This window comes from Capricornis sumatraensis, chromosome 2 (assembly GCF_032405125.1).
Source record: "Capricornis sumatraensis isolate serow.1 chromosome 2, serow.2, whole genome shotgun sequence".
In the NCBI taxonomy this organism is placed as follows: Eukaryota; Metazoa; Chordata; class Mammalia; order Artiodactyla; family Bovidae; genus Capricornis; species Capricornis sumatraensis.
The window spans coordinates 1,966,062-1,988,591 of NC_091070.1; the positions used below are offsets into that span (position 1 = coordinate 1,966,062).

At 48.7% G+C, this 22,530-nt stretch overlaps 1 protein-coding gene across 1 annotated transcript in view; it reads left to right on the top strand.

Moving 5' to 3' along the window:
• The first annotated feature begins 1,552 nt into the window (after nt 1–1,552).
• FOXN3 (forkhead box N3) overlaps nt 1,553–22,530 on the top strand; it is a 320,291-nt gene continuing 299,313 nt past the window's right edge. The window contains exon 1 of the mRNA XM_068966402.1: nt 1,553–1,569. The gene's annotated coding sequence lies outside the window, so the exon portion shown is untranslated. The remainder of the gene's footprint in view (nt 1,570–22,530) is intronic.

Consider the following 22,530-nt stretch of genomic DNA (forward strand, 5'->3'; position numbering starts at 1 on the left):
CTCTCTGACCAGCAGCTGCGCTCTGGCGCCCTGGACTGGGAGCCCGGGTCTTAGCGGCTGGACTGCCAGGGAAGTCCCTCTGGAGTAGGATAACTTTCTTTTGCAACAGCAGACTCAGTGTCTTTGGATGGGTAGATGAATGATTTGAGAGGTATCAGTGTCTGCCATGGATGGCTCGTTAAAGCAGATCCCTGGGACCCACCTCCCGATATGCAGATATAGTGCCCTGTGGGCAGGACCAAGAATTTGCAATTCCAACAGGCTGTCAGAACGACACTGATGGTACCCTTTCACGGGCCACTGTTTGAGGTCCACCGACTGAATTTATTTCCTAACATTCTCACTCTAAGGCTTGTAGGCTCATACCATCCTTTTCTTTTCCTTTTTTTTTTTTTTTTTAATATCTTTTTGGAATCTTATCTTTTGGCTGCACCAGGCGGCGTGTGGGACCTTGGTTCCTTGACCAAGGATGGAACCTGTGCCCCCCTGCACTGGTGGCATCGAGTCTTAACCACTGGACCACCAGGGAAACCCCCTCACTCTTTCATGAGAGACTCATTGCTGTCTCTTCCTTGAGGTGTAGGCCAAAAAAAAAAAAAATCTTCCACCAGAAATTATTATGCTAATGGACTTCCCTGATGGCTCAACGGTAAAGAATCTGCCTGCAATGCAAGAGACTCAGGAGACCCGGGCTCAGTCCCTGGGTCGGGAAGATCCCCTGGAGGAGGGCACGGCAGCCCACTCCAGTATTCTTGCCTGGAGAATCCCATGGACAGAGGAGCCTGGCGGGCTATAGTCCATGGGGTCACAAAGAGTCAGACACGACTGAAGCGACTAAGCAGGCGTGTGCATCTCACGCACCAGCTTTTCTATTCTGTCAGCTTAGAGGTTGACCGTAGCCTCCAGGCTTGCAGCCCACAGGTGAGCTTTAGCTTGACGGGATCGTTTTCTCCAGAAATAGAGCCAGAGTAATTTTATTTGACAACAACAGACTAAAGAGCCACTGACTTTGCAGCCTGTCCACCTGGTCTACCCGGAGGATCAAGGTTGGGTTCGTGCGGTGGAACACTGGTCCTGAACGCTGGCTGGCACTCTGATGTTTTTCCTTTATATAGATGAGTGTTTCAATGGCAGCTGTAGTGAAATAAAATGATCTCACGAACGTCTCAATGGCAGCTGTAGTGAAATAAGATGATCTCACAGTGTCTGTGGCATGTATTTTTAAATGTCTGGGTTCTTTTATGCCCCATGAGGCAGTTTCGAGAAGACTCCATCGTGAAAGACTTGATGCTTCAATAACTTTCCGAGAGATAAAGAGGTACAGTTGCAATTGACTTCTTCACTGAAGTGAGTCGTGCTTTAGAGAGGTAGGCTAGAGATGGCGTCCCCTGTGGTTGAGAGGGTTCGCTCTCCTCTGCTCTAATCCTGTCTTCCTTCTGCTCCTCTCCTCCAGCCGCTAGACGCGCCATCTCCTGGAAGACCGGCGTTCTTGTGATCATGGAGGCCTCTCCGTCCTTTCTGTGACTGGAGCAATGCTGACTGTGGTTTCTTGGACCCATTCTGACTCAGGTAACCACGCTGTGCCTTCCCCAGCTGGTTTACATCTCAGGGAGACTGCACTGAATAAATGAAATACCAAAGCCATATTTAAATGCAAATGCCAGATTGATCGCTTTTCCAGCGATTGATATTCTCTCCGTCTTCTTCCCGATCTTCTTAATGATCAGTTTATGCAGTTGATCAAACTGACAGTGCAGTCAGTCCGTGTAGGCATTAAGATAATAAGAATGTTCAATTGCATCTTATTTAAAACTTCGGTGTGTGTCGTAGACTCACAAAGCCGTAGGAGCGTCGCTGGGGATTTCCATATAGAAACTAGCTTCTCCTGTATGTGGTTTCTCGAAATCATTTTCTTTCCCATAATATTGGATAGGCCAAGAAGTTCGTTTGAGTTTTTCCAGCAGATCTTAAGGGACAAACTTTTTGGCCAACGCAATGCTGTGCTTCACCTGAATTATAGTAATCTTCCTCATGTTGAACCTTTGAATTGGGTTTCATAAATATTGTTAAGTATCTGTTTTGTGTGCTCGGGACAGATGGGGCTAAAAAACTACAGGATGTATAAAAACATAAGGTATATCCTCGGGCAGCTCACACTTGAGCCCAAGAGCCTAGACTCGCTGGTAAGACAATGGCGGAGGGTGCTCAGCCGCTGGCTGGGGCTGTGTGCGGGGGTGGTTCTCTGGTTCAGGGAATGAGAAGACTCTGAGGAGGACTGGGACTGAGATACTTAGAGGAGAATTCATGCAGGACAGAGGGCCTCCGGTGGGCCATGTCACTGGGGTCATTCCGCCGGAGGGAAGAGGATCTGCCTGGCCTGACTGCGATGGTGGGAGTGAGCCCGGCCAGGGAGGGCCTGGCGCCTGGACCAGATGGGTCTTGGAGGACCCTGAGCCTCTGACCCAGCCAGAGCCAGGCTCCCATGCTGGGCCTTGTCCCGTTAAGGTTCCCCCAGGGAACCCTGCCTGCCCTGTTAGAGCTGCCTTGGCTGACAGCTGCCTGCAGGGGACCCTGGTCACCCTGCTCCCTGGCCAGCTTTCTGCCTCTTCGGGCTTGTCCACACCTGGCCTCTGCTTGTCTACTGAGTGTCTGCCGTCCACACCTGCCCCCTCCCCTCCACGCTCAGACTGGCAGGCATGGCTTGACGGGGCCCCGGGATGAGCCAAGTGCCCTGTGAGGTCACGGCCTGGTGATTCCAAGGAGCTGATTCGGAGCTGAGAAGTGGAATGGAAGGGAAGGGTGGGAAGCAGAAGCAGGAGTCTGTAAGTTGATGCCAAGAGTGTACCAAGAGTTCTGAACAGAACACAGGGAGGGCCTCGGGACTGAAGCTGCAGCCGCAGTCGGGGTGGGAGCCCAGCGGGCTGGCTCATTTTGCGATGGCCCAGCAGACCCCGCCTGTACTCAGCTCTTTTGGGTCCAGCACGGCCGCTTTCCAGGGCTGGAGCTGCTGCTGAGGCTGCTGCTCGTCCGGGCAGCTCTGCCTGGCCACCCTCACCCTGCCGCACCGTGCTCCATGGGACCAAGCGCCGGGCAGACCCAGGAGCTCCGGCCTTCCTGGACTCAGAGCTCTGCGTCCCAGCCTCCAGGAGGTGGAAGAACTGGAACAGCAGGATTTCTGTTCTCCTCCCATGAAAGCAGTTGCTTAACCTGTTGTTGCCTTGCCTCTACTAAGCCTGGGTGGGTCAACGAGGGCCTGCCAGGCAGGTGTGGCTCACTCCTTATTGTCGGGGGTGGACAAGCCGACATGGTTTTCACACTTTTAGATGATTGGAAAAAATTAAAAGAAGAATAGCATTTTTTTTTCTTCATAGAAATGATACAGAATTCAGATTTCAATGTCCCTCAGTTAAGTTTTGGGGACTTCACATGTGGTGCTAGTGGTAAAGAATTTTCCTGCCAACGCAGAAGACGTGGGTTTGATCCCTGAGTCAGGAAGATCCTCTGGAGAAGGGAATGGCAACCCACTCCAGTATCATTGCCTGGAGAATCCCATGGACAGAGGAGCCTGGTGGGCTACAGTCTATGGAGTTGCAAAGAGTCACGACTGAATGGTTAGGCACACATACAAATTCAGTTTTACTGGAACACAGTGAGTTCAGTTCAGTCGCTCAGTCGTGTCCGACTCTTTGCAACCCCATGGACTGCAGCACGCCAGGCCTCCCTGTCCATCACCAACTCCCAGAGCTCGCTCAAACTCATGTCCATGGAGTTGGTGATGCCAACCAGCCATCTCATCCTCTGTCCTCCCCTTCTCCTCCCACCTTCAATCTTTCCCAGCATCAGAGTCTTTTCTAATGAGTCAGTTCTTCACAACAGGTGGCCAAAATATTGGAGTTTCAGCTTCAACGTCAGTCCTTCCAATGAACAGCCAGGACTGATCTCTAGGATAGAGTGGTTGGATCTCCTTGCAGTCCAAGGGACTCTCAAGAGTCTTCTCCAACACCACAGTTCAAAAGCATCAATTCTTTGCCGTTCAGCTTTCTGTATAGTCCAACTCTCACATCCATACATGACCACTGGAAAAACCATAGCCTTGACTAGATGGACCTTGGTTGGCAAAGTAATGTCTCTGCCTTTTAATATGCTATCTAGGTTGGTCATAGCTTTTCTTCCAAGGAGCAAGCGTCTTTGAATTTTATGGCTGCAGTCATCATCTGCAGTGATTTTGGAGCCCCCCAAAATTAAGTCTGTCACTGTTTCCATTGCTTCCCCATCTATTTGCCATGAAGTGATGGGACCGGATGCCATGATCTTAGTTTTCTGAATGTTGATTTTTAAGCCAACTTTTTCACTCTCCTCTTTCACTTTCATCAAGAGGCTCTTTAGTTCCTCTTCACTTTCTGCCATAAGGGTGGTGTCAGCTGCGTATCTGAGGTTCTTGATATTTCTAAGATGAGCTTCTCCATCTTTGGCTGCAAATAATATAATCAGTCTGATTTCAGAACATAGTCATGCTTATTCATTTCCATATTATCTTTTCTATTACAAGGGCAGAGTTGAATAGGTGGGTCAGAAACCATAAAGAATTCACTTTCTGACCTGTTACAGAAAAAAAATTGCCATTCTCTGGACTAGGCAGTTGCATAACCATTGTTTGCAAAATTTGAGGTGTAGGCCTTTTTCCTTCATAAAGAAAATACGAGGGCTTTCCTGGTGGTCCAGTGGTTAAGACTTTACCCTCCAATGCAGAGTTTGATCCCTGGTCAGGGAACTAGATCCCGCATGCCTCGCAGCCGAAAACCAAGGCATAAAGTACAGTGTTGTAACAGATGCAATAAAGGCCTTAAAAATGGTCCTCACCAAAGAAATCTAAAGGAAGAAAAGAGCATAGGATGGAAGGTGGAGCAGGATTTGAGTAAAAGCTAGAGAGGCAGAGAGGAGTCTTCTGGACTGAGGTAGAGAGTCGGTCATCCTCTGTCGGATCTGTCTGTTCATCTGTTTAACTTTCAGTTAAACCTAGATTTGACACCAAGGCTGTTTCATTTCAACAACCTAATTATTAGGGTTATCTTTAAAATGAGGTGTCCAGACTTCTTTGGTTAATATAGATGTTGGAACAAATAAACACCAAATTAAAATATACCCTGCATTTTGAAACTTTTTTCACTTGGCACCGAGTATGAACTATTTTATTTTAGACCAGATAAACATTTTGTTTTAAATTGAGTAAGCATTGAAGATTTGCCATGAGTAAGCTGTGGCATTTAATCTTGGCAACATTCTCCCAGTCTGGTGGGGTTTTATGATACTGTTGAGTGAAAACTGGTGAAAGCTGGAGATGTGGGTTCTAGTCCTGCTAACCTGTTGAACCAAGGTAGGCTATGTCACATACTAGGGTAAAGAGCACACCCCCAATTTTGGGGCTTCATGCGATAAGAGGTTCATTTCTCACTCAGCCAGCATTGGACTGCACCAATGTGGCTTTGCTGCCTCCAGCTTCTGAGGTTTCCTGTCTCCCCCATCTTGTGACACCTACGTCTCAAAATGTTGCTTCCTCGTTGCTGTGATATGTGAAAAAAAGAGTTGAGAACACACACCCATTCTTAGGTGGCTTAGACCGGGAGTGACTCAGACCAGCTCCACACTGATAGTCCATTGGCCAGAATTAGTCACGTGATTCTCGTTGCTAGGAGACTGGGAAGGAGGGAGGAGCAAGAAGGATGCTCAGAGTCCTTCCTGCCCCTGCAACACGGGGTCACTGCGGGAAAGCTCAAACTTTATCTGTCTTTTGTCTGCTCTTCATTAAAGGCTAATTAACTAAGGCCTATACTTTTTCACACCGTTTATGAAAGGCTCAAATAAAACAGTTTACGAAAGAGCTGTAAAAGGTATCACACGTTGTAAAATATGTAGGCTGTAATTGCTACCTTACTTCTTCACCGGGTTTGAATGGCGGAGGACTGGAGTTGGAATAGTCACACACGCCCCAGCGTGCCTGAGGGTGTCCTAGCGTTTGCCACTGACCCAGCGCATTATGATACAGCCGTCCCTTTCACACCCGGAAATATGCTGGTATGGACAGTACATAGATATGACCACCCCAGCTTCACCCCACTGGTCCTTCTTGGAGATTAATGTCAGCTACTGTTTACTGAGCCTCTTCTAAGAGTCACGCTATTCTGCGCTTTTGCCTTCCTGGTTTCATTTAATAGCCCAAATAAACTTGTGAAGTAGGTGCAAGTAATCTCATTTTAAGACGAGGTAACAGGCACAGAAAGGTTTAAATTCCGCATCATCACAGCTAGCGAGTCGCGCCTCTTTGCTCTGCACCCCGGTCTGTCTTGCTATTAAGCAAATTCCACGTGACTGCCTCACTCATCCTTCACGAGGGTCGTGTCCTCGACCATGTGGGGCCCCACTTCCCCGACACTGGCTTTCGAGGCCACACGCTGGGAGAAGGTTACCGCCCTGAGCGGTGAGCCCAGTCCTTTAGGACCCGGATGAGAAGGTGAGCCATGAAGTCGCGAAGGACTTCTCTAGAACCAGCAGATCGCGCGGCCAGGGCTGGCGAATTCCGCTGCTGTCAGTCAGTCCGTCTTCACTCTCTTCCCCGATGTTGACAACTGCAGCTTGTTTTCAAAATGGGCACTGCCTTTATCTAAAAAAGATTTTATTTTGAAATCTTGGGTGGAGTAGAAGTTGAGCCAGTGAAGACTTGCCATGTGTGGTGCAGTTGATCCAAACAGGCATCTTCCCAACGCAAACAGCGAGTACAAACCCAGCGCCATTCTCAGCAAGTTTATTTACAAATTTGTTTATTAGAAAAAAGAAAAAGTCAAACCACAGCTGAAGACCAGCGTGCTTGCAGAATAATATCGGATAAAAACCCATCTAATCAGGAGACGGTTTTCATTTCCTTGGCTCCTGGCATTCCGAATCACTGATTGTTGAAAACCGACCCTGTGGAATCAAAGGGAACAGACTCTGAAAAGTGGACCGACTGTATCAGAACCATCCATTGCATTGCTGGCTTCCAGAAAGAGCCCCCCGCCGACAGTTATACATGTGGCTTCTAACTGTCCAAAGAAAACTAAAGGGATTCCATTATGAAAGAGGAATTCGATGTTCTAATCCCGTCTCATAAACAGTATAGGAGTAACTTTAAAATATTCTGCTTTAAGCATGCATTTAATTTGTGCTCTGGGAAGCAAATAATGTTGCTAAGATAAAACATTCTAATAATGATTTATGTAAATTTATTTGTACAAAGTAATGGTGTAGTTGCCTATAGCAAATTGCTTGGAATAGGAAATGACATTTATGAGATTTTTTTTTTCCTTCCAAATGAATACAATGGAGAAAATAAGAGACTCCAGAAAGGAAAAGAGAAATCCACGTTCAGCATGGCGTCTGAGGGCAGAAGACGCAGAGACAGCGCGACGGGTTAGAGGGTTTGCAGACAGTCGAGAAACACAGTTCAGTGTGTTTTCCTGTGATAGTCTCAGTATTTGTGGCATTTGTGGGCCACGCCAAGAGTGTGTTAAATTCTTAGAAGGGTAGAACCCTTTATTTTATAATCATAAACTGTGCAGAGACCAAAGCTCTTTCTGAATGGCCAACAACGGATCACTTGTTGTCAAAGTGCCCTGAGAGACAGGGTACTTACAACACGGGGGGGCCAAGAGGCCAGCTGTAATTAAAAACTGGGCAATTAATCTCAGTTCCCAGTTCCTTTAATGTCAGGGGAAGTGATGCTTGAGTCGTAAATGGGGCCCAAATGTTAATAAACCAAACAGAAAACTCTCCCAAGGACTGATTCACCCACCTACTGGGGAGTTTTCCTGTGGCCGCCCACTTAGCAGTCTTGATAGTGGTTCTGAGGTGTTTCCCGGAAACATTTCATTAAATCCTCGTACAGGTGACTGAGAGAATTTCTGAATCTGTGCTTTGGCCTTGTAAATAAATGCCCATTAGAATTTGCCAGAACCTTTGGAAAAGGAATCATATGAAGACCTCTGTTGTGGAAGGCATTAATTGCTTTTTCAAAATATTTTTACCGTGTCACTTGTTCGTCACACTCATTTTTGCGAGGAAGGTAAGAGTTTGCGTTCTGTTTATAAACCGAGGGGCCGCAGAAGCCTCCCGGGAGGGCCATGCAGCGGGCCGTCGGCGGCAGGGTGGGGAGGGAACCGCTTCCCCACTGCTGCTTGCCCCATTGTCATCAGGAACCAAGGCTGATGAGAGAGATTTGTGAACTTGGGAGGACGCACTTCATTCACAGCAAGATCAGGGCTCTGGTCCCTTGTAAAGCCTGCTGGAATGGCGCTGACCGTCCTCAGAGAAACGGCCTGGTCTGATTGGACAGAATGGCGGCCGTGGGACCGAGGCCCGAGGGCTGACGTTAGGGCTCCTGAGAGCGGGCGGGAAGCCTAAGCAGGACTTCAGAAGGCAGGGAGAACGCCGCGGGCTTCTAGGGAAGAGGGGCTGGCCGGGGCTTTCAGCAGTGCCGTCAAAGTGAATGTCCTGTGAAAGTATGGCGTCTGGTCGGGGTACTTTTGGTGAAGGGACCCAAGGGCCCCAGGGGGATGTTAGGGACAAGATATCGGCCAGAATTTCAGACTCCTGTCCTGCCTCTTTCCGGCTGAATGACTTCGGGTATAGATTTCTGAGCTGTGGATTCCTAGAAGATAATGGGAAGTATCTGAGCTTGCATTTGCTCATCTGTAAAATGGGGATAGTGATATTTACCTTGTAGAGTTGGAGTGGGAATTAAATAAAATAACTCATAAAATATTTGGCACAGGGGAAGGATGGTTGGGTGAAATAAGGGAAGGGAATTAAGAAAGGAAGGCTTCTGGCAATAAAATCATGGGCATGTCATACACGGTACAAGGAATAGGGTTAGTAACACTGGAGTAGTTTGCATGGTGATGAAGGGTTACTGGACTTGTCCTGGTGATCCTTTCACACTGTCTTCTATTGTTGGAAGACTATTCCCTGAAACTAACATAGTGTTGTGTGGCAACTACACTGCGGTTAAAAACAAATAAATAAATGAAAGTTAAATATTTGGCACAGTGCTTGGCAGACAGTAAACACTCATTTTATGATAGCTCTTAAATGACGATAATTGTTCTGACTCAAGAATTATGGTTTTGACTGATAACTGGTAATGAGATTAAAATCCATTCGTTAATGAGGATGAATTGGACAGATTTCTAAGTCATTTGTTTCTCTGTACTGCAAGATAGCAGGGCCAGTATGAGAGCTCATCCATTCACTCAACAAACAATGCTGTTTTAAAAAATCATTTATCGATGTAGGTTGCTGCGAGTCCTCGCCGCAGTGCGGGGGGCCCTCCCTGGCCGCAGCGCGGGGGCCCCTCCCTGGCCGCGGCACGGGGGCCGCTCTCCGCGCTGGTTTCTCCTGCTGTGGAGCACAGGCTTTAGGTGCCAAGAGCTTCTGTAGTTGCAGTGCACGGGCTTCGTTGCTACACGGTGTGTGGAATCTTCCCTAACCCGGGATCGAACCTGTGTCCCTGCATTGGCAGACAGATTCTTGTCCCCTGTACCACCAGGGAAGTCCCACCAAACAGTTCTTGAGGCTGAAGGCCTCTGGCAATCTGTTTGCCAAGAAGGGAGAGGCCAAATACAGAACTCTAGTCTCAAGGGTTGAGCAGGACTTTTACGCAAAGGCCCTGAGCGGGCCACTTTAACATATACCGTCCTTGTTTTGCAAGAATCAGAGATTAGGCTGGTCTACATCTTTAGCAGTTGCGGAAAGCCCAGGTTTGGGTCCAGACTCTGCCCGTTGGTTGCCTTCAAAACCGCGATCTTGGCCGGGGGAAGAGTAGGTTCATGTCAAGAAGAACAGATGGAACCCTTTGGTCCTTGCTCCTTCTGCTGTCTGCCTGCAAAAGCAGGTGTTCGCGTCCTTCACACCTGTGTTCTGGGCCACTGTGGGTCGGGCCCCTAGGCTGAAAGCGTGAATACATCCTTTTGTTAGAATTCATTTCCATTAGAAGCACACATCCCCCTTCCTTATTAAGGGTTGAAAGGAATCCATTGTAAAATGTGTTGGTTTTTCTTCTTTTGAGTTGGGCATATAGTTCTATCACCTTAGAAAAGGTGTTTCACAGGAATTCTTGGAAGGGAGATAAGGAAATGTGAACGGTTCTCAAGTGAGGTGAGGAAGTCGGTAATAATTCTTGGATTTGGGGTCCAGTCTGTCTATTTCGGTGGTCCCCGAACACCAGGGGTCCTCCGGGGTGGACTCTGATGCGGTGTGGTGGGGGCGACAGACAGATACGGACAAATAAGGGTTCAAAGATGAGCTTTTCCCCAGTCCAAGGCAAAGAGAAAAATAAGCGCAAGAGAGTGCCTTCAGTACGCTTTACTAGGAAAAATAAAAAGTTGGCCACCTACGCCTCTCCTGAAACCACTTTTGGAATCTTCTTGTGGTGCAGAATCGACCTGGGCGCCTCCTTGCCTCGGTTTCTCCCGTCCCGTCCCCCTGGGTCCCTCCTCACCTCCTTCTCCTCCTTTCTCGCTCCTCAGCTGTTTTCTGGAGATGCCCAGCCTCTGGCTTATCCTCCTTGTTAAACAGAAGGTGGGCAAGTGTTAGAGACATAGCAGCAATTAAGACTTCTCTGTCATTCACGGAGGAGAAAATAAAGGCCTCTGGAACGATAATTAGGCGTCTGTCCGCAGCACTCTGGCTTAAGAATAACAGACTGGGACTTGCCTGGTGTCCAGTGGTCGGGACTCCACACTTCCACTGCTGGGGGCATGAGTTCAGTCCCTGGTTGGGGAAGGAAGATCTTGCATGCTGTGCGGTGTGGCCACAAAATGGTGGAAGTTAAAAAGTAAAGAATGCACTGTCCCACCTTTGTCTCCTTGTGGAGACCTGGCAGATGGCATTGCCCCTGCCAAGGCAGAGGGTGGGCTGTTACTTCCCGGCAAAACGTGCCGTGTTGTGCTCTTTCCCCGTAGTGGACACTTACGTGTCCACGTTTATCTTACTCTCTCTCTGGTATATGTGTGTGAACTCCCCGAATGGATATTTGGGTGTTGACCGGGGACGGAGTCGTCTGAGCTCAGACCTTGTGCTCATCTCAAAGCTGCCTGCAATGCAGGAGACCTGGGTCTGATTCCTGGGTCAGGAAGATCTCCTGGAGAAGGGAATGGCAACCCACTCCAGCACTCTTGCCTGGAGAATCCCATGGACAGAGGAGCCTGGCGGGCTACAGTCCATGGGGTCGCAAGAGTCGGACATGACTTAGCAACTAAACCACCATATCGCCATCAGTGAAAGCCACGTAACTCAGGTGAGAGGTTTTTGGTTTAATAGGAGTTAGGTTCAAAGGAATAATTGCAGCTCAGAGCAGGGCCATCTCCCAGAGTCTGAGAGGAGATCTGTTTTGAAGCTGATACCCTTTGAAAGAGAATGGCATCCGAGTTGCCCTCGTTAATATGGCGGCTCACGGTGAAGGAAGGGAAGGCGCTCTGCAAAGGGCAGGACAAGCCCAGCCCTGCCTCTCAGTGGCTGGACTTTTAACCGACACTCAGACGCTAGCAGAAGGTGGGCTTGTGAAATGAACACCTCTTAGGGCAAGTCAGTTCAGTCCCCTTTTTCACATGTCTTTATTCTTGCTGGGAGCTGTGGAGACCTCACTGTCTTTGACCTTTCTCCCTTGAATACCAGAGGCTGTCATTACCCCAGAGAGAAAGCATATTTTTCCAGGTGCACAAAACGAGGCAGGGAATGGGTTGCAGTAGCCACTGGAAGGTCTAAATTACCTGCCAATTAGAATTTAATAGCTTTTCTCTGGGGTTAGTTGGATCTGTGAATGGATAGCTTCTCCTCTGACTCAGTCTTGGGTGAACTGAAAGAACCTTGGGCAATGCTAAGCTCTGGGTGAGGGCTGCATGCTGTATAGAGAGTTCCTCTGGGTCCTCTCAGGTAAATAAGGAGATGCTGTGCTTTTTTGTTTTGCAGAGTGGTGTGTGCCCATATGATAGGAAGTTAGGTACTTGATAAATTCTTCTATATAGTGACGGTCTATTATTTGTATGCACTTAACTTTATCCCTCACGTGAAAATACCTGAAACATCCTAAGAATCTGTTTTGGGATATATATGTATATTCCTTTAATGCATTTGTATATGCAAATATATATGTGCAATGTGTGTATAAATAAACCAGTGATATCATTTGATTCTGGGATGCTTTATAGGATTCATTGATTTCTCAAGAAAATATCTAAATCACCCCCGTTGTAAGTGGTTCCCTTTTTCTGTTTTTGAAACATCTGATGAGCATTTCACTATTTTTCTAGAAATATATTTACTCATTTGGCTTCATTGCATCTTCAGCGTGGTGCTCCGACTCTGGAGCGCGAGGGTTTAACAGTTGCAGCGTGGGCTTAGTTGCCCCTCAGCCTGTGGGGTCTTAGTTCCCCAGCCAGGGGTCGAAACCGTGTCCCCTGCCTTGGAAGGTGGATTCTCAGCCACAGACCCACCAGAGAAGTCGAGAGTCATTCCTCTTTAATACCATTCCGTTTCCACTTCTTTTTCAATTCTTTTACCCAGGGCACCGTAAGTAACCTCTGGATGTGTGTTGCTTAACTGAACAAAAATGGCAACAACCTGCTATTTATTTTATTAAGCAGCTTGAGCAGAGATGTTTGGTCTGATTGCCGGAAATTGTTAGCTTATCACCAAACTGCCCTGATGATTCTTATTATTCAATTTGCATTGCTTACAATGATAATTCTTACTACATAAAAGAGCACGATGTTTTATTTGTATAGTTCCTTCATTAATAATTTAATTGACTGTTACATCCGAGTGGTTCTGCAACACGCACATCAAAGTTCCTAGAGATCGGCCCCTGGGCACCTTGGGAAGTCAGAATTTAGATATAAACTGTAATGCGCAAGGCGCAGATACGGGTGGTTAGCAGTTTCTTTGGCCTTAACATCCAGTGGGTTGGCTGTACATTTCCCCTCGTCTTTATTTCCAGGCATTTTATTGACTCAATCACCTGTGACTCTGATCTGGTCATTTTAACAACGGACTGCAAGGAGATCCAACCAGTCCATTCTGAAGGAGATCAACCCTGGGATTTCTTTGGAAGGAATGATGCTAAAGCTGAAGCTCCAGTCCTTTGGCCACCTCATGTGAAGAGTTGACTCATTGGAAAAGACTCTGATGCTGGGAGGGATTGGGGGCAGGAGGAGAAGGGGACGACAGAGGGTGAGATGGCTGGATGGCTTCACTGACTCGATGGACATGAGTCTGAGTGAAGTCCGGGAGTTGGTGATGGACAGGCAGGCCTGGCGTGCTGCGATTCATGGGGTCGCAAAGAGTCAGACACGACTGAGCGACTGAACTGAACTGAACTGAGCTGAAGAAATTAGATCCTGGTATAATTATTTAGGGGCTTACCTGGTGGCTCAACTGGTAAAGAATCTGTGTGCAGTGCGGGAGACCCTGGGCTTGATCCCTGGGTTGGGAAGGTCCCCTGCAGGAGGGCATGGCAACCCGCTCCAGCGTTCTTGCCTGGAGAATCCCATGGACAGAGGAGCTCGGCGGGCTATAGTCCGTGGGGTCGCAAAGCATTGGACACGACTGAGCGCCTGAGCACACAGCCCACACACAGTTGTTTGAATCACTAAAATGACTAGATTGATACCAATTTATAAGTGAAATAGATAATGACGGCTAAACTAGTAAATCTGACCCCAAATGATTGAGTCAGTGGCTTCATATCGGCAGAATCTGTGTCTCTGGGGTCTCTTCTTCAGAAATGGGAAGATTTTTTTGGTCACAGCTTAGCAAGTGTTCCAGGATGACGCTGCAATTGTGTGAGAGGTCTGTTCTGGTCCATTTGCCGGAGGAGAACCTTGTGGACTCTTCCCGGGTAGGGGAGCACTACAAGGTTTGTCTCCATTCCTGTTGTGAATAAAATGATGAATTGAAATACGACTTTGGAGTCATGAGCAATAGTGAACATGATTTTGGGGGTGTCAACCCATAGTGACATTCAAGGAACTGGCTTTTAAAACTCTGGATTCACCAGAGAAAGAGATCTGACGGAGAAGTTCCTGCATGGCCATTCCTGCCTGACATCAGGGCGGGTACTCACACGTGTCAATCAAGAGTGTTCTCCGGGGACTCTTCCGCTTCAGAAACTGGGGTCTGTTAACATCGTTGCCTTCTCTACCTGGTGGATGGCACATTTGGCGCGTGTTTTAATGTCCAGCCTTGCACCTGGGACGTGTTCACTAGGGTCTCAGGAGCAGAACTGGAGAGTGTAGGGGATTGTTTGAGAGCTGTTTATATTTTGGCCCCACTGCGCAGCTTGTGGGATTTGAGTTCCCAGACCAGGGATTGAACTTTTGGAAAGGAGTTTGGTTTCTCATAATTAAAAACTGTGTCTAAATGTGTAATAAACAACTGGATTCCTAGTACTGCAAACCCTCTGGAAACACAGCCAGTTGCCAGTTCAGTAGAAGGTCATGATCTGGTAATAAAGCGGAAGCTCCAGTACCTTGGCCACTTGATGCAAAGAGACAACTCACTGGAAAAGATCCCAGTTCTGGGAAAGAGTGAAGGCAGGAGGAGAAGGGGATGGCAGAGGATGGGATGGTCGGATGGCATCACCGCCTCAACGGACCTGAACTTGGGTGAACTCTGGGAGCTGGTGAGGACAGGGAGGCCTGGCGTGCTGCGGTACATGGATCGCAAAGGGCTGGACATGGCTTAGTGACTGAACACAACAGCAACAACAGCGTGGTCTGGTGACTAAGTGATGCGCTTGTGTCCCTGAGGACAGACTAGGTGATGGGGTAACCGATGCCCCCAAACTAAGATAAGCCCCCAGACTAAGGGGCATAAAACAATGAAGATACTATTTCTTGCTCATCCTGTGTATCTGCTGAGCTTGGCTGGGAGACTCCGGTCTAAGACATCCTCATCCTCACCCCCAGATGGAGGCGAGGGAACACGCCCCATCACCAGGACTGAGAAGAAGGGGAGAGAGCGAAGCTCTTGCTGGCTCCTAAAGCTGTCCAGGAGTGACAGGCATCACACCCACTCACATTTCACTGGCCAAATCTAGCTCCCACCTGACTTCAACAAAGTGGGAAAAATACTGTATAATTGTGCACTCGGAGGAGAGAGCGCTGGACTATTTACAGACAACTTTATGGTGCCCATCGTGCACAAGCTGTGCTCAGCCACTCAGTCATGTCTGACTCTTTGCGACTGCACGGACTGTCGCCCGCCAGGCTCCTCTGTCCATGGGATTTTCCAGGCAAACATACTGGAGTGGGTTGCAGTTTCCTTCTCCGGTGGATCTTCCCAATCCAGGGATTGAACCCACGATTGGCAGGCGGATTCTTTACCACTGTGCCACCCGGGACTCCTCAATATTACTGACAGAACTCTAAAAACCTAGCTCAACAGAGGCCAGTGAGCAGAGCTTATGAGAGAATTCTTTGCATCCTTCAGAAAAATGGACCAGTCACCTGAAATGGAGCTGCCTCATCTCTTCAGCACCGTCCTTTCCCGAAACTGGACGGCAGTGGCCGGAGGCTCCAGCCTCCCAGATTCCCGTCTCACACACAATCTAAGCCACTTGAGCAAGCCTTTAGTGTGCCTGTTTGCAGGTGGGCCGTCTGTGGAGCACCCCTGACTGTCCCCGGCTTGGCCAGCCCGGGGCCCTCTCAGCTCCTCCTGCACCGACCTTCTGGACAGCCACATCCCTTGGTTTCCCCTTTTGGGTGTTCACTGTGGACTGTCTCCGAGTTTGAAAGGCATCCTTTAAGCTTCATTTTCCTACGTGGGCATCTGAAGATTTCTTCTTGCAGAGACAAAGCCCCCTGGGTTGGGCTATTGCTCTGTGCGTGCGGCCCATGGTGGGCGGTTGTTCCTCACTCCCGGCTCCCAGAGGCCCCTTATCCTTGCCTCCATCTTCGCGGTGTCTTCGGTCCGTCTCTGCCAGTCTGATCCAGGGCCCTGGCTTCAAGTCTGTCTGTTGGAACTGAACACTTGGCTCTGGGCTTGTGTTGTTGGTATAAGGATTTCCAGCAGGGCCTTAGTTATGTTCTTCAAGGAATTTATATCCACAGAAGAGAGCCTCGTGGAGCCAGCAAACCCAGCTCTGGAACAGAGCCAGGAGTTGTGCAGTGCTAAGTCGCTTCAGTCGCGTCCGACTCTTTGTGACCCCCTGGATGGCAGCCCGCCAGGCTCCTCTGTCCCTGGGATTCTCCAGGCAAGAAAACCGGAGTGGGTTGCCATGCCCTCCTGCAGGGGATCTTCCCTGGAGTTAGGGAGAAACAAAAAGTGTCTCAGCGAACAAAAGAGCTTGCCTCAAATCTGTACACTAAACTTCAAGTTGATCATTGCTGGTTTTGCGTTGTAAATGTAGCCACACTGTTAACTAACTTGGTTGTCTGAGTCCCAAGAAAACTTAGGCACAAAGAGGTTAAATAATTCGCCTAAGGTCTCAAAGCTACAAGTGGTGGAACAGGTTCTTAGGATTGTAGACTTAGAAGGATAATCACTGTTTGTGATGGTGGCAGTGAGATAAAGAGGCAGGTTGGACTGTTTTTACCTTTTGTTTTTTTTAAAGAAAGTAGTAGGAAAATAAATAATTATTGTAGGACGAGTCCTTTCAAAATCTTTCCTTTTCTCCTTTGCGTTTAGCTTCCTTTCTTTTCTCAACTCTTTGTAAGGCCTCCTCAGACAACTATTTTGCCTTTTTGCGTTTCTTTTTCTTGGGGATGGTCTTGATCACTGCCTCCCATACAATGTTATGAACCTAGACTGCATATTAAAAAGCAGAGACATTACTTTGCCAACAAAGGTCCACCGAGTCAAAGCTATGGTTTTTCTAGTGGTCATGTATGGATGTGAGAGTTGGACTATAAAGAAAGCTGAGCACCAAAGAATTGATGCTTTTGAACTGTGGTGTTGGAGAAGACTCTAGAGAGTCCCTTGGACTGCAAGGAGATCCATCCAGTCCATCCTAAATGAAATCAGTCCTAAATATTCATTGGAAGGACTGATGCTGAAGCTGAAACTCCAATCCTTTGGCCACCTGATGCGAAGAGCTCACTCACTGGAAAAGAGTCTGATGCTGGGAAAGAAAGGTGGGAGGAGACAGAGGATGAGATGGCTGGGTGGCATCACTGACTCGATGGACATGAGTTTGTGTAAACTCTGGGAGTTGGTGATGGACAGGGAGGCCTGGAGTGCTATAGTCCATGGGGTTGCAAAGAGTTGGACACGCCTGAGCGACTGACCTGAACTGAACTCCCTTCAAAATGGCCAGATTCATTTTTTAATTCTAGTGTCTGAAGAGCATCAGTTGGGTGAGAAATTCCAGCAAGTGGAACGGGGCTTCCTAATTTGCCAAAAGAATGTGAAGTTACTCTACGCTCTCCCTGCTGAACATCTAGTTTGGCTGGTCTATAATAAGTGCTTATGAAAGGTATTGTGTTTTCTTTGCACAGTCAAGGTGAAGACTTGACTCGGTCTGTGTCATGCTGACCAGCCTGGTTCTGGTGGGCCTGGGTGTGAGCTGGGGGGCTTCAGGAACATTTGGGAGTAGGGAGCAGTTCAGTTGAGTTGCTCAGTCGTGTTCGTCTCTTTGCGACCCCATGGACTGCAGCACGTCAGGCCTCCCTGTCCATCACCAACTCCCGGAGTTCACTCAGGTTCATGTCCTTCGAGTCCGTGATGCCATCCAGCCATCTCATCCTCTGTCATCCCCTTCTCCTCCCGCCTTCAGTCTTTCCTGACATCGGGTTCTTTTCCAATGAGTTGCGTCTTTGCATCGGATGGCCAAAGGAACAGTGATAAGTAACAATAATGCATGTTTGTGAGTGCTGTTTACATCCTGAGAAGCTGGCATGTACTGACTCACCTATTTCCATTTTACACATGAAAGTGCCGCGGTGCAGTGAGGTTAAGTGACCTGCTTGAGATCACGACATAATCAGAAAGCAGCATGGCGGAGGGAGTGCCAGGCGAGTCTTTTGGTTTAAGAACTTGGTGCATTGCCTTTTGTCTTAGTTTGTTCGAGCTGCTGTAGTAGCATACCATGGGCTAGGTGGCTTGTAAGCAACAGGAGTGTGCTTCTCAGGGCTCTGGAGCCTGACGGTCTGCGGCCAGGGTGTCAGCACGGTCTAGTGAGGACCCACTTCTGGGTGCAGGTCTCTGCGCTCACCTGCTGGAAGAGGCTGGGGAGCTCTGTTTCAGTCCTGTCTGCCTCTGCAGCCCCATGGACTGTGGCCCACCAGTCTCCTCCATCCTTGGGCTTCTCCAGGCACGAATACTGGAGTGGGTTGCCATTTCTTCCTCCGGAGAATCTTCCCGACTCAGGGAACAAACCCATGTCTGCTGCGTCTCCCGCACTGGCAGGCAGATCTTTACCACTGAGCCACGGGGAAGCCCTGGAGTGCGCTGTAGGCTGTCTTTTATCAGGCACTGCTCCCGCTCATGAGGGATCCGTTCTTGTTACCTAATCACGTCCCAAAGGCTTCACCTCCAAATGCTGTCACACTGGGCGTTAGGATTTCGGAATGAGGAGTACACCATTATTCAGACCATTTTTAAGTGGAAAAAAAAAAAGGCAAGTTTTGGGAATGTTGAGTCCTATTTCCATTAAAAAGCTTAAGTCGTATATGCATATGCGTGCATGTATTTATGTTTATACACTTATTTTTGGCAGGACGCATAAGATGAGGGTAGAGGGGACTGAGCGTTCAAGGTCGGAGGGAAGGCAGTGCATTCCTGTATCGTTTTGTCTTAAAAAACAGCAAAACAAAAACCCCAACACCAAGGGTGCTTTCTTTGTAAGGTTCACATGGGCCTGCTTTGTTCAGGTGGTGTGGGAGGGGCCATTTACATTTTCTTTACGTTTCTCTACATCTAGAAATGGTCTAGTGAATCATCGAGATGAAAAGGAGGAAAAAGAAGTGGAGGCGGTGGTCCTCAGACACTGGGAAGCTGCTCGAGTCTGGAGGCTCCTGGGTTTGGGGCTGGTGGGGGTTAGGGGAGTAAGGCCTGTCGGCTGACTTCTCCCTGCCTGGGTGCTCAGTGAATAAAATACTGGAATAACTGTGTTTTCCATAAAAATTGGAGTAACATTTAAAGCTAATGTTTCCTGTAGTGATGGATGCATGTATTTGTGAATATACTAAAAACCAATAACATGTACACTTTAAACGGGGAAAAAAATAGTAAAACAAATCTCTTGATCAACCCAGAATGATACTCTCCATCTCCGACATCTCGGTACCTGCAGAGTTGAGATTTAAGTGGAAAATTCCAGGAATGTCCTCCAGTCTGTAGCACCAGCAGAGGCCTTCACCTGCAGGAGTGAATGGAATGTGACCTCTCGGTCCCTGAAATGACAAACAGCTCAGGTTGGAGGTGTTAGATCACTCTTCAAAGCCTTGGCAGTGCTTGAATCTGTTGAGTTTCAGGGAGCCCCTTTTGCATGTGGTCAGTGGTCTAACACACCTCCTCCAGCCATCTTGCTGAACTTACTGAAGAGTTAAGTTCATAAACTGAGTGAAGGGAGCTTTCTCTGCAAAGATTTCCGGGAAGGAGGAATCACTCAGAAGTCTTCCAGGGGGTGCTGGATGGTATCTGAACACTGTGCTCAAGCGTGTGTGATGCCGGGATTGCCTTTCAGTGGGCCAGGAGGGTGAGTGGAAGTCTGAGCTCGAGAAGAGTAGGCCCCCGAGCTGCCTTTAAGCTCCAAGTTAGCACAGGAGCTCCGTGGGGCGGGGGACCGGGGCAGGCCTGGAAACGGCGAGACGATGAAGGCATCGGAGAGCCCCGCCTGGGACTCCCCGGCCGCTTCTCCCGCCCGCGATCCTCCCTTACTCTTTCCTGCCCGCTCAGCTGACGGGCCCCGCAGAGGCTGGGTGGACTCCGCACTGCACGCGTGGGCAGTGGGCGGGGATTCTTGCCCCCGCGTGTCTCTGATGCCCCAGGCGTGGGGGCACAGAAAGCCATCAGGGCGGCCCCAGGCTTTTATGGCCCTGGAGCAGGTGCCACGGGGCTTTCTGGAATGAGGAGTGGGTGCAGTGTGAGCTTCAAACACGCCCTCCCAGAAGTTCCTGATAACCTTTCCCAGGTCTCTTCTCCAGCAGGGCTTGCTCAGCTGGGTGGCGGGCATGAGAGGAAAAACGGATTATGTGGGAATGTATTGCTCATGAGGTGACTGTTGACAGCGTTAGCCAGATTCCGTAACAGCTCAGTAGGATACATTTGACCTTGAATGAATTTTCCGACGTCAGGGGTTCCCCTGAGGAAGAAGAGGAGGATTTGGACTTCTGTCTGCCTGGTCGGGAGAGCTCACCAAAGCGGCCCTCCCCTCAATGGAGGGGTTTGCCCCGAAGGGGCAAATGTCCCCGCTTTCCTTTAATCAAATTTATTTTTTTTAAGTCTATCTCTTTCTTTGTTTTGCTTAACATGTCTTTTTAATCTAACTTATTTTGAATCGGAAGGTAATTGCTTTACAGTGCTTCGTTGGTTTCTGCCATACATCACCATGAGCCAGCCCTAGTACACGTATGTCCCCTCCCTCTTGAACCTCCCTCCCATCTCCCTGATCAGTTTTAAATAGCCTCCTGGCTTTTCCTTGGCTACCAAGAATTCAGAACTATGGAGGCACAGACTCTAAGCTCCCTGCGGTACCATCAGGAAGCAGTCATTCATGAGAAAAGTAGGCGTTTACAGATCTTATTTCATCAGACAGAAAGCTGATCTTGCTTTACAGACAGGGCCTGTCTCTGGCGTTTGTCGTAACCGCAGCGCTGCTCCTGGCAGTCCAGTAGCATCCTACAAGGCCAGGTGGGCCGGGAGGCCGCTGAGCTTTTCTTTCACGCTAGTTCTCAATTCTGAGACACCCTGTGCTCCCGTCCTCGTCTGACTTCTCCTAACGACCTATCCATCTTTTCCTGTCTGTCCAGACAGTTGCCCCCTGGATGCCTTTCCTGACTGCACCAGCTCAAGGGGTATCTGCTTGAGGGGCACCTACTCCAGACACCACAGTGTATGTTTCAAGTTATTTCCAACGAGTCTTAGATGAGGTGCTTTATTTTGTAAAGGACTTGCTTTTTATTTTTCTTATTTTTATTAGAAAGACTTTAAGGCTAATAGCATTACTCAGCATCACTTTCTGACATACTTTCTTCATTAATTAATCATCCGTTATTCACTTAAAAATATTTCTTAAGTATTGTGGGTGCCCCTGGTGGCTCAGACAATAAAGAATCCTCCTGCAGTGTGGGAGATCTGAGTTCCATCCCTGGGTCTGGAAGGTCCCCTGGAGAAGGAAATGGCAGCCCACTCCAGTACTCTTGCCTGGAGATCCTGTGGACAGAGGAGCCTGGCAGACTACAGTCCATGGGGTCATCAAGAGTTGGACACGACTGAGTGACTAAGCCCAGCACAGCGCACTGCGGGCCAGGGTATGCCCTGCTGCTGGGGACGCGGTGGTGAACGTGGGGCGGAGGTCCTTGTCCTGTGACATCTGCATCCTGGTGGGAGAAGACAGGTGCCAATCATGATCCGGGCACTGAAGAAGTAAACACGCTTGGGAGAAAGCGGCTGTGGGCTGTTCTGGGCACACCGTCCGTGGGGAGGACGCTGCGGCTGAGACCTGAGGGAGGGACGGGAGCGGGAGAGAAAGACTGCGATCGTCCCTCACCTGCAGTGCCAGGTGGGCGCCAGGTGAGAGGCAGGTGGGCGCCAGGTGCGTGATGGGGTCCCCGCAGCAGGGAGGCTGTGGCTCCTCACCTCAAGGGCCCATCTGGTACCTGGAATTTCTTGCCTTTTTTTTTTTTTTAATGAACCTTTATATTGGGAAATAATCATAGATTCGGAAGTTGCAAAAACAGCATCGCGAAGACCCTTGCACCCTTCCTGTCTCATCCTCTGTGATAATATCATAAACTTTAGTACATCATTAAAACCAGAAAGTCAACATTGCTACAATACTGTTAATTAGACAAACCTTATTTAGAGACTTTACCGGCATTTAAAGGTGTTCATTGCATATGAAGGACTTGCCTCTGTGTGTTAACTTTTTTTTTTTAGCTTTTTTATTGGAGTGTGGTTGCTTCACAGCGTTGTGTCCGTTTCTGTATGTTACATTTTTAACGTGCACATTTCGTCATCTCCTTAAAACTTAGTTAGCTCATGGTTTCAGGAATATCTTATTTACTTATTCAGTGAACATTAATCGAACACCTACCACATATCGGTTTCCTGTTGCATTCTGGACACAGGATGAATGGCACAGAAGCAGATGGTGTCGAGGGGCTTCAGTGACTGGTCAAGGAAAGCCGTCCAGAGAGCGTGTTGGGGTGAGCTGGGGAGGTCTGGATGAGAGAAGGGATGAGCCATCCTGCACGTGCCAGAGGCCAAAAAGCAGTGAAGTTGGCCAAGGTAGGTCAGCAGGTTTCGAGTATGAGGGGCCCTGGGCATCTGGGGTCCTTGCTT